This window comes from Nicotiana tabacum, chromosome 2 (assembly GCF_000715075.1).
Source record: "Nicotiana tabacum cultivar K326 chromosome 2, ASM71507v2, whole genome shotgun sequence".
Lineage (NCBI taxonomy): Eukaryota > Viridiplantae > Streptophyta > Magnoliopsida > Solanales > Solanaceae > Nicotiana > Nicotiana tabacum.
Window position 1 is genome coordinate 94556331 of NC_134081.1, and position 15783 is coordinate 94572113.

Genomic DNA, 15783 nt, shown 5'->3' on the forward strand with positions numbered 1-15783 from the left:
GACCTCCAAAACACAATCCGGACATGCCACTAAGTCCAAAATCACCTAACGGAGCTAACGAAACTGATGGAACTCCATTCCGGAGTCGTCTTCTCATAGTTTCGACTACGGTCCAAATCCTAAGGCTTAAACCTCCATTTAGGGTCTAAGTGTCCCAAAACACTCCAAAAACCAAAATGAAACCTCCCGGCAAATCACAATAGTAGAAATAGATATGGGAGAAGCAGTAAATAGGTGATCGGGGCTATTACTCTCAAAACGACCGGCCGGGTCATTACATCATCCCCCTCTTAAAACAATCGTTCGTCCTCGAACGAGCATAGAGACATACCTGAAGTGGTGAAAAGATGAGGATAACAGCTGCGCATATCCTGCTCGGTCTCCCAGGTCTCCTCCTCGACCGGTTGTCCCCTTCACTGAACCTTCACAGAAGAAATATTCTTTGACCTTAGCTTTCTAACCTGCCTGTCTAAAATAACCACTGTCTCCTCAACATAAGATAGATCCTTGTCCAACTAGACTGAGCTGAAATCCAATACATGAGCCGGATCACCGTGATACTTCCGGATCATCGAAACATGAAATACCGGATGAACTCCTGCTAGGTTGGGAGGTAAGGCAAGCTCATAAGTAACCTCCCCAACACGCCGCAACACCTCAAAAGGACTAATGAACCTTGGGCTCAACTTGCCCTTCTTTCCGGACCTCATAACGCCCTTCATAGGCAAAACCCGGAGCAAGACATGCTCTCCAACCATGAATGCAACATCGCGAACCTTCCGATCCACATAACTCTTCTGTCTGGACTGGGCTATGCGAAGTCTATCCTGAATCACCTTAACCTTCTCCAAGGCATCCTGAACCAAGTCCGTACCTAATAATCTGGCCTCGCCCAGCTCGAACCAACCCACTGGGGACCGACACTGCCTACCATACAGAGCCTCATAGGGTGCCATCTGAATGTTGGACTAATAACTATTGTTGTAAGCAAAATCCGCAAGTGGCAAGAACTGGTCTCAAGCACCCCCAAAATCTATCACATAAGTGCAGAGCATATCCTCCAGTATCTGAATAGTGAGCTTGGATTGTTTGTCCATCTGAGGGTGAAATGATGTGCTCAGCTCCACTCTAGTACCCAACTCCTGCTGTACGGCTCTCTAGAATCATGATGTAAACTGCGTATCCCGATCAGATATGATAGATACCAGTAAGCCATGAAGCCTGACGATCTCGCGGATATAAATTCGAGCCAACTGCTCGGAAGAATAGGTAGTCACCACAGGAATGAAATGAGCTGACTTGGTCAACCTATCTACAATCACCCAAACTGCATCAAACTTCCGCTGAGTCCGTGGAACCCCAACAACGAAATCCATCGTGATCCGTTTCCACTTCCACTCTGCAATCTCTAACTTCTAAAGCAACCCACCTGGTCGTTGATGCTCATACTTCACCTGCTGGCAATTTAGACATCAAGCCACATACTCTACTATGTCCTTCTTCATCCTCATCCACCAGTAATGTTGTCTCAAGTCCTTATACATCTTTGCGGCACCCGGATGAATAGAGTACTGCGAACTGTAAGCCTCCTGGAGAATCAACTCACGCAACCCATCTACATTGGGCACATATAGCATGCCCTGTATCCTCAATCCACCATCATCTCCAATAGTGACCTCCTTAGCATCACCGTGCTGGACCGTGTCCTTAAGGACAAACAGATGGGGGTAATCATACTGACGCTCCCTGATACGATCAAACTGGCTGGATAAGGCCTGAACATACAACGCCATGGGCCTCTCTACTGCTAGTAGATAGGCTAAGCCCCCCAAACTTTCTGCCCGACGACTCAAAGCATCGGCCACTACATTGGCCTTCCCAGGGTGGTACAAAATAGTGATATCATAGTCCATAAGCAGCTCCAACCACCTCCTCTGACACAAATTAAGATCCTTCTGTTTGAACAGATGCTGCAAACTCCGGTGATTGGTGTAAATCTCACAAGGAACACCGTACAAATAATGCCGCCAAATCTTCAAAGCATGAACGATAGCTGCTAACTCAAGGTCGTGGACATGCTAGTTCTTTTCATGCACCTTCAGTTGTCTAGACGCATAGGCAATCACCCTACCATCCTACATCAACACCGCATCGAGACCAATCCGCGATGTATCATAATATACAGTATAAGACCCCGAACCTGTAGGCAATACCAATACTGGGGCTGTAGTCAAAGCTATCTTGAGCTTTTGAAAGCTCTCCTCACATTCCTCTGTCCACCTGAACGGAGCACCCTTCTAGGTCAGCCTGGTCATAGGAGCTGCAATGTATGAGAAACCCTCTACAAATCGACTGTAATACCCAGCCAAACCAAGAAAACTCCGGATCTCTGTAGCTGAGGACGGTTTGGGCCAACTCTGCACTGCTTTAATCTTCTTTGGGTCCACTGGATCACCTCACTCGACAATATATGACCCAAGAATTCCACTGAGTCTAGCCAAAACTCACACTTTGAAAATTTTGCATATAACTTCTTTTCTCTCAAGGTCTGAAGCGCAGTCCTCAGGTTCTGCTCAGGATCCTCCCGACTCTGGGAGTACACCAGAATGTCGTCAATAAACACAATGACGAATGAGTTAAGATAAAGCCGGAACACAATGTGCATAAAGTGCATAAAAGCTGTTGGGGCATTGGTCAGCCCAAAAGACATAACAAGAAACTCATAGTGACCATATCTGGTCATGAAAGCAGTCTTCGGGATATCTGGCTCCCGAATCTTTAACTGATGATAACCTAAACGTAAGTTAATCTTGGAAAACACTCTGGCACCCTGTAACTGATCAAATAAGTCATCAATACGAGGTAATGGATACATGTTCTTCACTGTGACTTTGTTCAACTAGAGGTAATCAATACACATCCGCATAGAACCATCCTTCTTCTTCACAAATAAGATAGGAGCACCCCAAGGTGACACACTGGGCCGAATGAAGCCCTTATCAAGCAACTCCTGTAATTCCTCCTTCAACTCCTTTAACTCAGGAGGAGCCATACGATATGGAGGAATAGAGATGGGTTGAGTGCCCGGCAGCAATTCAATGCCAAAATTAATATCTCTGTCGGGCGGCATGCCCGGAAGATAAGCTGGAAATACATATGGAAAATCCCTTACTACTGGTACTAACTCAACTGTAGGGGTATCAATACTGACATCTCTCACATAAGCTAGATACGCGTCACATCCCTTCTCAACTATTCTTTGAGCTTTAAGAAATGAAATAACTCTGCTGGGATTATACTCTAAGGTACCGCTCCATTCTAATCACCGTACACCTGGCATAGCCAGCATCACGGTCTTAGCGTGACAATCAAGAATAGCATAATGGGGCGACAACCAGTCCATGCCCAAAATAATATCAAAGTCCACCATGCTGAGCAATAATAAATCGGCTCTGGTCTCAAAACCACTACGAGCAATCAAACACGACTGATACACGCGGTCCACAACAAGAGAATCTTCCATAGGAGTAGACACATAAACAAGGGAACTCAAAGAATCTCTAGATACGCCCAAATACGGGGCAAAATAAGAGGACACATAAGAATATGTAAAGCCTGGGTCAAATAATACCGACGTATCTCTATGACAGACTGGAACAATACCTGTAATGATAGAATCAGAAGCAACTGCCTCTATACGAGCAGGAAAGGCATAATATCTGGCCAGGCCTCCCCCTCTAGGGCGACCTCTACCTCCCCGACCTCCAGCTCGAGCTGGCTGAGCAGGTGGGGTGGCAGCTGGTGCTGTAATCATAGCCTGAGGACCCGGTGGAGCACGCTGTAGCTGAGAAGTCTGTGGAGGTACACCCCTCCTAAGTCTGAGGAAAATCCTCACCACATGGCGAATGTCGCCACACTCAAAACAACCTCGACGCTGATGTAGTTGTGGGAACTGTGCGGTACGGGTACCTTGAGACCCATGAACACCTGAAACACCATGCGAAGCCTGAAACGCAAACTGAACCGGCTGACCCACAAAACCTCTACCATGTCGTACCCTTCCACCAAAATAAGTACTAGTGGATCTTTCCAGTCTACGAAGTCTCCTCGCCTTCCTGTACTCTCTCTCTTGACCTTGTATGTCCTCTCTCACCTGGACCCACTTGTCCTCTACCCGGCAAGCGATCCCTAACACCTGCTGAAATGGGACCACAGGTTGTGTCGCCATGAAACCTGGAACCTGACCAACGTGAACTCGCTGCTCTAGAGTGTGGGCGGCGGGAATCTAGGTCCCTCCCCCGGTCTGTGAAGCAGCTGGTACAACTTGAATTAACCTCGCCTGAACCAATGTACCAAACATGTCAGGAACTGTGCTAAGGTCTCCTGAAGTCCGAAGGTAACATCAGGCGCCTCTGGTACCTGCCCCCCAACTGGAGCTACTAGCGGCCCCTCAACTGCTGCTCTGGTAGGTGCTCTAGCTGCGGTGCGCACTACTCGTCGGCCTCTGCCTCTGTCTCTGCCTCTAGCGACACCTGCTCCGGGAGCAGCATCATCGATAATTACAGTTCGTGTCCTCACCATCTGCGAGAGAATGGAATGATAAAATTTCAAACTCCGAGATCAATAAGCTCGCACGATAGGAATAAAAGAAACGTAACTTTCCTAACAGTTTCATAGCCTCCCGAAGATAAGTACAGACGTCTCCGTACCAATCCGCGAAGCTGTAATAAACCGGCTTGTGACTCACGACTCCTATGAACCTAGAGCTCTGATACCAACTTGTCACGACCCAATTTCTCCCTCCTTGAACCGTCATGACGACACCTAGTCTCTGCGACTAGGTAAGCCTAACACTTTTGCAAAAATGAAATGAAAACATTAAAACTAGCAATTTAAATGTATATTCTAAATAAGAAAATAAGATGCCGCTCGACATATATCACGATCACTCTAAAAGTGTACATAACTCTCCCCAAACCCGGAATATCGTAAGTCACAAGCTACAGAAAGAGAACAGTGTTTCTATATTCCAGAATCTAACAAAAAGAATACAAGAAGTGTTTGACATCGGGAAGAGTAGATAGGGACTCCGAGGTCTGTGGACGCGGCAGATATACCTTGAAGTCCGCCTCACTGATAATGCAGCTGATAAGCAGTACCTGGATCTGCATACGAAAAACATGTGCAGGGAAGGGCATGAGTACACCACAACGGTACCTAGTAAGTGTCAAGCCTAATTTCGGTCGAGTAGTGACGAGATCATGTCAGGGCCTTACTGGTATATATATAATAAACTAAGACAGAATGAAATATTTCAGTAAAAATAAGTACTGAAATTTAACAAGAATGAAACCATAGCAAGTCAACAGCTCAGTACACAGAAATAACAACAGGGGATCTCCCTGGATACCGTCCCGTAGTCCCAAACATAAATGTGCAAAAATAGGGGGATCTACTGGAATACCGTTCCGTAGTCCCAAAGTAAATATGCAGAGCAGGGGGATCTACCAGAATACCATTCCGTAGTCCCAAATTAAATATGTAGAGCAAGAGGATCTATCGGAATACCGTTCTGTAGTCCCAAAGTAAATATGCAGAGCAGGGAGATCTACTGGAATACCTTTCCGTAGTCCCAAATTAAATATGCATCGCAAACAATAGAAATACAACTACATCATGAAATCTTACGATTTAGACTAAGTACCAGTCAAGGAAGAAACAGGAAATTCACTAAACATGCTGCACAGAGTTCAGATAAGCAATTAAGACACGTAAACATGTTGTTCTAGACTAAACAGGATAAATTCATATGCTAGTGTAGCTCAGTTAAAGGAAGACAAGTAATTTACTTAATGAAAACGGAGTTTTTCAACAATAGCCTGTGTACGCACTCGTCACCTCACGTACACGGCGCTCATATATCAAAAGTAGTACCAAATCCTAAGGAGAGTTCCCCCACACAAGGTTAGGCAAGCCACTTACCTCGAGTCAAGCTCGATCAATCCTTAAGAATGCCCTTTCCTCGATTATCCGACTCAGAATGGCCCAAATCTAGCCAAACACAATTGCATATCATGAATTCAACAATAATAGACTCATCTAATTAATGAAATAAATATTTAAACAAAAAATCCGAAATTTGCCCTAAAAAGTCAACTAGGGCCCACATCTCGAAATCGGGTAAAAGTCACAAAATACAAACACCCATTCACTCACGAGTTCACTCGTACCAAAATTAACCAAATCCGATGTCTAAATCCCAATCAAAACTCAGAAATTCGGTTAGGGAACGTTTCCCCTTTTTCCCAACTTTTCAATCCAAATCCGAAATTTAATGGAGAAAATAACTATAGATTAATGAAATACAACCAAAAACGAGTTAGGAACCGTTACCCCAAAGCTCTCTTTGAAAATTCCTCAAAATTTTGCCTTAATCCGAGCTCAACACGTTAGAAATGGCCAAAAATCTCGGAACCCCGCTAAAATAGGTTCTGCCCAAGAATTTCCGCACCTGCGGAGCCTGGGCTCGCATCTGCGCGCCCGCTGGTGCGAAAACTATTGGCGCACCTGCGAAAACTACTAACCCTGGCTGCCTCCGCTTCTGTGACCACTGGTCAGCATCTGCGCTATCGCAGGTGCGGAGAAACTATCGCACCTGCGACCTCTGCTGATCTCCACCCCTTCCGCACATGCGCTCAACCTACCGCACATGCGGCCTCGCACGGGCGGCTAATACCCTCGCAGGTGCGATCATACCAGCAAAAGACCAAACTTCAGAAATTTCTCAACTTCCATTCCAAGTGCGTTAACCACCCGAAACTCACCCGAGGCCCCCGGGACCTCGACCAAACATGCCAACCAATACTAAAACACCATACGAACTTCGTCGAGCCCTCAAACCACGTCAAATAACGCTAAAATCACAAATCATCCTCCGATTCAAACCTAAAGAACTTGAAACTTCCAAATTCAAAAATCGATATCGAAACCAACCAAACCACGTCCGATTAACCCCAAATTTTGCAAATGGGTCATATTCAACATTACGGACCTCCAATTTCTGGAATCGAAATCCGACCCCGATATCAAAATTTCCACTACCGGTCCAAAACTCCAAAAATTGGACTTTTGCCAATTTAAGCCTAAATAATCTATGGACCTCCAAAACACAATCCGGACACGCACCTAAGTCCAAAATCACCTAACAGAGCTAACGGAATTGACGGAACTCCATTTCGGAGTCGTCTTCTCACAGTTCCAACTACGGTCCAAATCCTAAGGCTTAAACCTCTATTTAGGGATGAAGTGTCCTAAAACACTCCAAAAACCAAAACGAAATCTCCCTGCAAGTCACAATAGCAGAAATAGATATGGGAGAAGCAGTAAATAAGGGATCGGGTCTATTACTCTCAAAACGACCGGCTGGGTCATTACAATCGGGGAGCTGGAAAAGGAGAACTCCGACCTTCATGACTGAGTGACCGCTCTAGAGGCCGAGAAGGATCAACTATTTGCACGGTCATCCTCTTCCAACGCTTCTAATTTTCCCAGTGTACCTCCAAAGTTATACGAAGAATGGATCCATGCCAAGGCCCGGTTAGATGTGTTTAAGGAGTTGCAGGCAGCGGGCTCCGTTTCTGAGTCTGCCTTTGAGGATGCCCAAGTTAAGGATCGTGAAGCTCGGGTCGCTTATGGATATGATCCCGCCACGCCTCGACCTAACGAGGAGAATAGGTAAGAGGGCGTAGATCGGCTATAGGAGGACGCCTGGTATGATACCGTTTATCCTAAGAGCGAAGGTGGCAAGGGATGCCGGGGACCGGGATAATGAGGGCGCGGGGATCGTGATGACGAGGGCTAGTAGTCTTTCTTTTAGACTTTTTGTGTATTTTTGCCGTCGTTTTTAAGAGCCCTTGTAATGAACTCATTATTCATATATGAATGTTTAAGTTATTTTCTTCGCCTTCTGCCATACCTGTCAGTTTTTCTGCACTTGTATACTTTGCTTTTGTTATTTGCTTGTTATGATTTCTACTCTTTTTATTGTCGTTGTCTTCTAGTTGGTCGTGGACTTGGGGACGAATATTTATGGGCCATATCCTCCCTTTGTTTATATAGGTTGAGTGTGCCTCTTCATTTGGATTTGGCTGATAGGTGTTATTTGAACTTGGTTGATTTTGATCTTTTGCCAGGTTGTGGCCGAGGGCCAGTAGGTGTTTGTTTGAACTGGGTCGAACTCAATCTTTCCTTAAATCATGGGTCGATAGCCAATAGGTGTTACAAGAACTCAGTCGAGCTTAACCTTTTATTAAATCTCGGTCAAGGGCCGATAGGTGTTTTTCAAACTTGATCGAACTTAACCTTTCCTTAAATCGTGGGACAAGGGCCAATAGGTGTTGTTCGAGCTGGGTCTAACTTAACCTTTTGTTAATGTGAGGCCGAGGGCCGATAGGTGTTCTTTGAGCTGGGTCGAACTTAACCTTTTGTTAATGTTCGGCAGAGGGCAGATAGGTGTTGTTCGAGCTGGGTCGAACTAAACCTTTTGTTAAGGTATGGTCGAGGGCCAAAAGGTGTTGTTCGAGTTGTGTCAAACTTAAAATTTTGTTAAGGTGTGGCCGAGGGTAGAAAGGTTTTATTCGAGCTGGGTCGAACTTAACCTTTTGTTAAGGTGTGGCCGAGGGCCGAAAGGTGTTGCTCGAGCTGGGTCGAACTTAAGCTTTTGTTAAGGCGGTTTTGATAAACGTAAATTTTTATTACTTTGATGTTGTTGCTACGATTACATGATTGGGGAAAGTTACAAACTTTGGGCAATAGTTGGCGTTCTAGTCCCAGTCCATCTAGTCCCTTCATTGTTCGATTTGGAGAGTATTGAGGAGTAGGGCAATGAAAGAGAAAAAGGTCCTTCCTTCACATACCTCAACTCGAAGTGTCCCTTTCATCGCCTCATTAAAAACGTCCTTGATAAAACTCTAATGGGACAAAACTCAAGTGAGGGAAAAAGAGTATGACTTGGGGACGCTTCTTCCTTTTATAAGTTGAAGTATTTGAGGTGGCTGATGTTCTAATTGTTTGGTAATTGTTTTCCTTCCATTTCTCTAGTTGGAACAAAACCTTGTTTGCTTTGGCAGTAATTTTGTACGGGCCATCCCAGTTTTCCTTCTCGTAGATCTCTGCTTGCTTGGATTTTGGCTTTGAGTACGTAGTGTCCGACTTTGAGCAGTCGGACCTTTGATTTCTTGTTGTAGCATCGTTCTGCTTGCTGCATTTGGGCGACCATCCTTATGTACGCCATATCTCTTCGTTCGTTGATCTCGTCGAGTTCTTGCTTTCTACTTTTGTCATTAATAGTACCATTTTCATGGGAGTACCTTAGGCTATGTTCTCCAACATCGACCGGTATAACTGCCTCGGTTCCGTAAACCAGGGAGTAGGGTGTCTCCCCCGTGCTTGTTTTCGAGGTAGTTTTATACGCCCATAATACTTCTAGGAGTTTTTTCCGCCACAGTCCTTGGCATCTTCGACCTTTTTCTTCATGATATTTAATATGGACTTGTTAGATGATTCTGCATGCCCATTACCCGCTGGGTGATACAGGATTGAAAGTATCCTATTAATATGCCATTTCTCGAAGAATTCAGTAATTTTTCTTTCCCGTGAACTGGAGTCCATTGTCGCAGCTAATCTCTTTGGGTAGGCCGAATCGGCAGATGATATTTCTCCATATTAAGGTGATTACCTCTTGTTCGCGTATTTGGGAGAATGCTCCTGCTTCCACCCATTTAGAGAAATAGTCAATTAAAACTAAAAGAAATCATACATTGCCTTGCCTTGCTGGGAAGGGTCCACGATGTCCATTCCCCACTTGATGAATGGCCATAAAGAGGTGACTAAGTGGAGATCTTTGCCTTATTGGTGAATTATTAGGGCTTATTTCTTCACAAACTCTGAGAGTCTTTTTTCATAGTGGGCCAGTAGTATCTTGCCCGTATGAGATACCTAATGAGCGCTCGATCGCCGGAATGAGCGTCGCAATAGCCTTCATGGACTTCTTAGAGGACGTGCTGGGTTTGGTTTGGGCCTAAATATTTTTCCAAAGGGCCGTCGTATGTCCTTTTGTATAGGTCATTGTGGAAGAGGTTGTATCTGGTTGCCTGCATTCTTAATTTTTTGGCTCCCTTCTTGCAGTTTTGGAGTGTGTCGTCCTGCAAGTAAGCGATAATATGATTGTGCCAATCCCAGGTTAAACGTATAGATCTTACCTCGATTTGGTCTAGCGACGAGTTGAGGAGGTGGACTACACTTTTATCCTCGGTTGTGAGGCTTTTGGTGGCTGTGGCCAATTTGGCAAGGTCGCCCGCTTCAACATTAGGCACATGCGGGATCTGGTGGCATTCGTCGAACATGGGCAGCAGCTTACAGATCTCGGTATGATAATTTTGCAAACTTTGTTTCTTTGATTTGGAAAGTCCCTATGACTTGGTTGACTATGAGCTGGCAATCACAACGGAGTTTTAATCGCTTCGCCTCATACTTGAGTGCTAGTCTCAATCCTTCAATTATAGCCTCATACTCGGCCTCGTTGTTAGTCATATCTGGGCATCTTATAGACTGGTGAATTACTTCGCCGATAGGGACCTCGAGTACGAGTCTCAGTCCAAATCCGAAAGGGTTTGTTTGCACCATCGATGTACAGGACCCAGAGGTCTTGTGTTTGGAAAGAAGTTTGGACGGCTTCCTTCTCGACCTCAGGCATTATCTTTGCACTGAAGCCTGCGAGCACTTGCGACTTAATCATTGTTTGCGGTTGATATGTGATATTGTGCTTACTTAGCTCGATGGCCCACTTGACCATCATCCCCGATAATTCGGGTTTATGTAAAATGCCTCTCATAGGAAATGTGGTAACGACCGAGATAGGGTGGCACTGAAAATAGGGTCTAAGTTTTCGTCAACCTATGACGAGTGCCAGGGTTAGTTTCTCGAGGTATGGGTACCTCGTCTCGGCGTCGATGAGTGCTTTGCTAATGTAATAAATGGGATATTTCATACCTTTACTTTCTCGGATCAGGATTGCACTTACTGCCACTTCGGAGACAGCCAGGTAAATGAGGAGATGTTCTCCGGGTTTGAGCTTTGAAAGCAGAGGTGGTGATGATAGATACGCCTTCAGTTCTCACAGAACTTGTATGTACTAGGGTGTCCACTCGAGGCCGTTATCCTTTTGAGTACGCCAAAAAATTCATGACATCTGTCAGATGACCGCGAGATGAATCTCGATAGGGAGGCAATTTGACTCGTCAACCTCTAGACTTGCTTCTTGATAGTCAGGAGCTCTGGTATCCCTTCAATAACTTTGATTTGGTCTAGGTTGACTTCGATCCCCCGTTGTAACACTAAGAAGCCCAAGAAATTTCCCCGAGGCTACGCCAAACCTGCATTTCTATGGGTTTAGTTTCATTCCATACCGCCTCAGTATGTCGAAAGCTTCCTTCAAATGGCCGATATGGTCCTCCGCCTTTATGAATTTGACCAGCATGTCGTCGAAGTATACCTCTATGGTCTTGACGAGCTGATCTATGAACATTTTTGTCTACAATCTTTGATAGGTAGCTCATGCGTTCTTCAACCCAAATGCCATGACCCTATAACAATATGTTCCTTGGTGGGTGATGAACCTAGTTTTCTCCTGGTCCTTTTCTTCCATAAGTACCTGGTAATAGCATATGTACGCGTCCAAAAAAAACTCAACAACTCGTGCCCAGCCATTGCGTCGATGAGTTTATCGATATACGGTAACGGGAACGAATCCTTCGGGCATGCTTTGTTCAAGTCTGTGAAGTCTACACACATCCGCCATTTCCTATTTTTCTTTTTGACTATCACTACGTTGGCGATCCACTTGGGGTATTTCGACTCCCTAATAGAGCCATTTTCTAATAGCTTCTCCATCTCCTCTTGGACGACATCATTGATGGCGGGGTTGAATTTTTGTTTAATCTTCCTTACCGGGGGTAGAGTGGATAGATGTTTAGTTTATGCGTGGAGATCTCCTTGGGTATTCCCGCCATATCTGCACGGCTGAAGGCAAACAAATCCGCATTAGTTACTAAGAATTGAGTAAATTTACCTGGTTCTCGGAGTTTGCAGCCGATGTAAGACTTTTTGTTATAGTCGAAGGGATCTAATTGAATGGGGTCGAGGTCCTCTATAGTCGAGTCTATAGATTCAACCATTTCGGGATCCATGATGACGTCTCTGGTCTCTTGTTGTGTCGACCTCGGCCATGTTGATTGTTATGCCTCTTTTTCCTTGTCTTTCTGCTGTTGGGTTGTCGTGTTGTCTAAGGCGATGCGGTAGCATTCCCGGGACGTGCGATGTTCTCCCCGTATGCTGAATATCCCCTAAGATTTTGAGAATTTGATTACTTGGTATAAGCTGGAGGTAACGGCTCTCATGGGATGTATCCATGGTCGTCCTACTATGGCATTGTATGTGGTGGCCTGGTCCATGATGTGGAATGTCGTATCCAGCGTTATGCTGCCGGCCAAGACGGGAAGTGAAATTTCTCCCAATGTCCATTCAACTACATTATTAAATCTGTTTAGTGTGATACAGCGCAGTACTATTTTTGTCCTCGAGTCTCATCTGGGTGAGGACTCGGGGATGGATAATGCATGCTACATTCCCATCGTCCACCATGATATGTTTGACATCAATATCTAAAATGTGCAAAGTAATGATGAAAGCATCATTGTGAGGGAATGTCAAATCGTCGGCATCTGACTCGTCGAAGATGATACATTCTTCGAGTCTTTCATACCGTTTATGGGTGATAGATCTTTTGAGCTTATGAGTGGCATTGAATTTAACATTGTTGATGGAGGCGTCGTCGCTTCCGCCGATGATCATATTGATGGTGCGATCTGGTGACGGTGGTTTTGGTAGGCCTTGGTGTTTATGTCCCCAGGGGAAGTTGTTTCACCCCGTGTCGCTCAGCAGCTCTTTGAGGTGTCCCTGCTGCAACATGTTCACAACCTCTTTCCTGAGGACGATGCAGTCTCCTGTCTTGTGTCCGCGCTCCTAGTGGAACTCACAGAGGGTGTCAAATTTTCTGGTGCTCGGATCGGACCTCATCTTTGGCGGCTACTTCACCTTCGTTCCGTTTTTCTCCAGGGCATAGACTATTTAGCGGAAAGAAGGCAGGGCGGGGGCCCTAACGTATGGCTGATGTCGTTCCCTGTTGGGTCGTGAGACATGGTGATCCCTCCTTATGTTATCTCTTCGTTCTTTCCTGGACTCGGCTTGTACCGAGACGAGCCGTTGATTTGGTCCGTTGAGGTCATCACCATCTGCTCGGACTTTGTCACAGTAAGCATTATGGATTTCATCCCAAGTGGTTAGAGGATATTTCATCAATCGGCTCAACAGTTTTTTGGTCGCTCTTGAACCATCTCTACTCAACCTGTTCTGAAAAGATACGACTGCCATCCCCTCGGACACGTTTGGTAGGGTCATCCTTACCATGTTGAATCAGGAGAGGAAGTCCCTTAATCCCTCTCCCAAGGACTGCTTGATGGCAAATACGTCGTTTACTCTTGTTTCGGCTTTCTTGGCTCCGACATGCGCTGTTACGAACTTATCGGCTATTTCTTCGAAGGTTTCCATGGAGCGGCCTGGTAGCTGTGAATACCATGTTAATGCCCCTCCCCTGAGGGTTTCGCCAATTTTTTTCAGCAAAATAGAGGACACTTATTCTTTGGTGAGGTCGTTGCCATTCACGACGGTGACATAATGAGTCACGTGATCTTCAGGGTCAGTTGTGCCGTCGTATATCCTGAGATACGGTGGCATTTTGAAGGTCTTTAGTATGGCATGTGGGGTTGCTTCCTCGTTGTACGGCTACTCTACGAATCTACCGGCGTCTCTCTTTGGAAGTAGCTTACGGGCGCTCGGTATTTTGTCGACTCGTTCTTGGTGTTCTTTCGTTTGATCTCTGAGCGCTTTATTTTCATTCTCCATTTCTTCCATCCTCTTTAGAACAGCGGCGAGTACACTATCAGCTGCATTGTTAGTAACATTGTGAGTTATACCTGGTGTTGGAGGGTCTGGTTGGTTGTCCTGTTCGTCTGCTTGTTGCACTATATGGGCTCTTGCGGTCTCTGTAGTCATGCATGGAGTGGGCTTATTGAGCATGCTTACTAGCATATCAGTCAACCACGCTTTGAGGAGCTTTTTCATGGCCGGTGGCGTCCCTTCTCCTATGGACGTGGAGGCCTTTTTCCATTTGGTTTTGTTATACTACAATGGGGGCGACCTCTCGTGCCTGTGGGAGGCAGTGGGTGTCACATCATCGCCTAATGTTTCACAGCTCTCGTTGATAGCGTTCATGAGGTTGCCAGGGAAATCACTTGTCACTTTAGTCATATCTCCTCTGCCATGTAGGTTTCCGTAAGTGCAAGGAGAGGGAAAGATCTTGGGGTTTGTTAGGTTAGTGACTCACGTTAGCTGTAAATCTAAAGAAAACTAAAAAATTACTAAGAAGTCCCCATAGACGGCGCCAAACTGTTTGACCCAAAATATAGATCTTGGTTTACCCAATTAGATTTAAATATAGAAGAATCAATCTTAGCTAATAATAATATCCAAAAGATAAAGCTATCGATTTTATAACAGATAATATGTATATTTGACTGAATGGTAATGAATGTGAGCAATAATAACAGTATTCAATGATCCAAAAAGATGGAAGATAGCAGTAAATAGTCATAAATAGCAATGAATGGTATTTAAGTAAATAAAAACGTGTGAGTCCCCTGGAAAGGGGTGGGATCTATGAATATTTTTTCTGACAATGACGAATGATTGATGAGCCTTAGAACACTCGAGTCATTCTTGGATCAAGTGGAAAAGCCAGACAAGAATCTTAGTAAAAAGGTTATTTTCGTATGCTTGTAATATGGTCAGATTCTCTCTATAAAGTCAATGTGTTTTCTTACAAGTGAATATCTCATGCCCCCTATCATTGTGTCTCTTTCTATTTATTTATAGGTAACATGTTCCTAGAAACCCTAATAGTACATGTGTAGAGAATATTACTAGAATATTCTTTTAGTGTCCTATCTTAAAACCAATCGTTATAACTTTTTCTAAGATGCTCGATCTCGACCTTGATCTACGATAACTTTACGACCTTGATCTTTGCTGACTCTTCGACCGCACCCTTCATCGCAGGCCACTTCGACCTGGGACAGATATTTGTTGAGACCTCACTGATAGCACGTGACGACCGATGAAGGCTATCATGGTGTTGACGTGGCTTGCCTATATCAAAAATATTTTTTGGCCCATACAAAGATGGATAAGCACTTCTTTTTGTTAAGTTCCTTTTTTTTTCTGGGGGGGGGGGGGGGTTAAAAGCTGGATCAAATTGGTTGGTAATTAAAGTCAAATTCTAACCTTACATATATTTTGAAGCGAAACGGACCAATAGAAGAGAAAACAATCCTAATCCATGCAGGAACAAAATAAAGCAACTCGTTTTCCAATTCCTATTCCTATTCCAAACTGGCTTAATCAATTCCTATTCCACTCCGGATTTGGTTTAACTCTAATTTTACTTCCCTCCTCTATATATACGCTAGACTACTTGCATTACTTTTCCACCCTCACAAATTCTCATTGCATTCCAAATCACTCTTGCAAACAAATCCCTTATTTCTGCATTCTTGGTACCCAATCTTGGTAAAGAATGTCTCTGTTTCATTCATCAGCAAGTGTTATTGG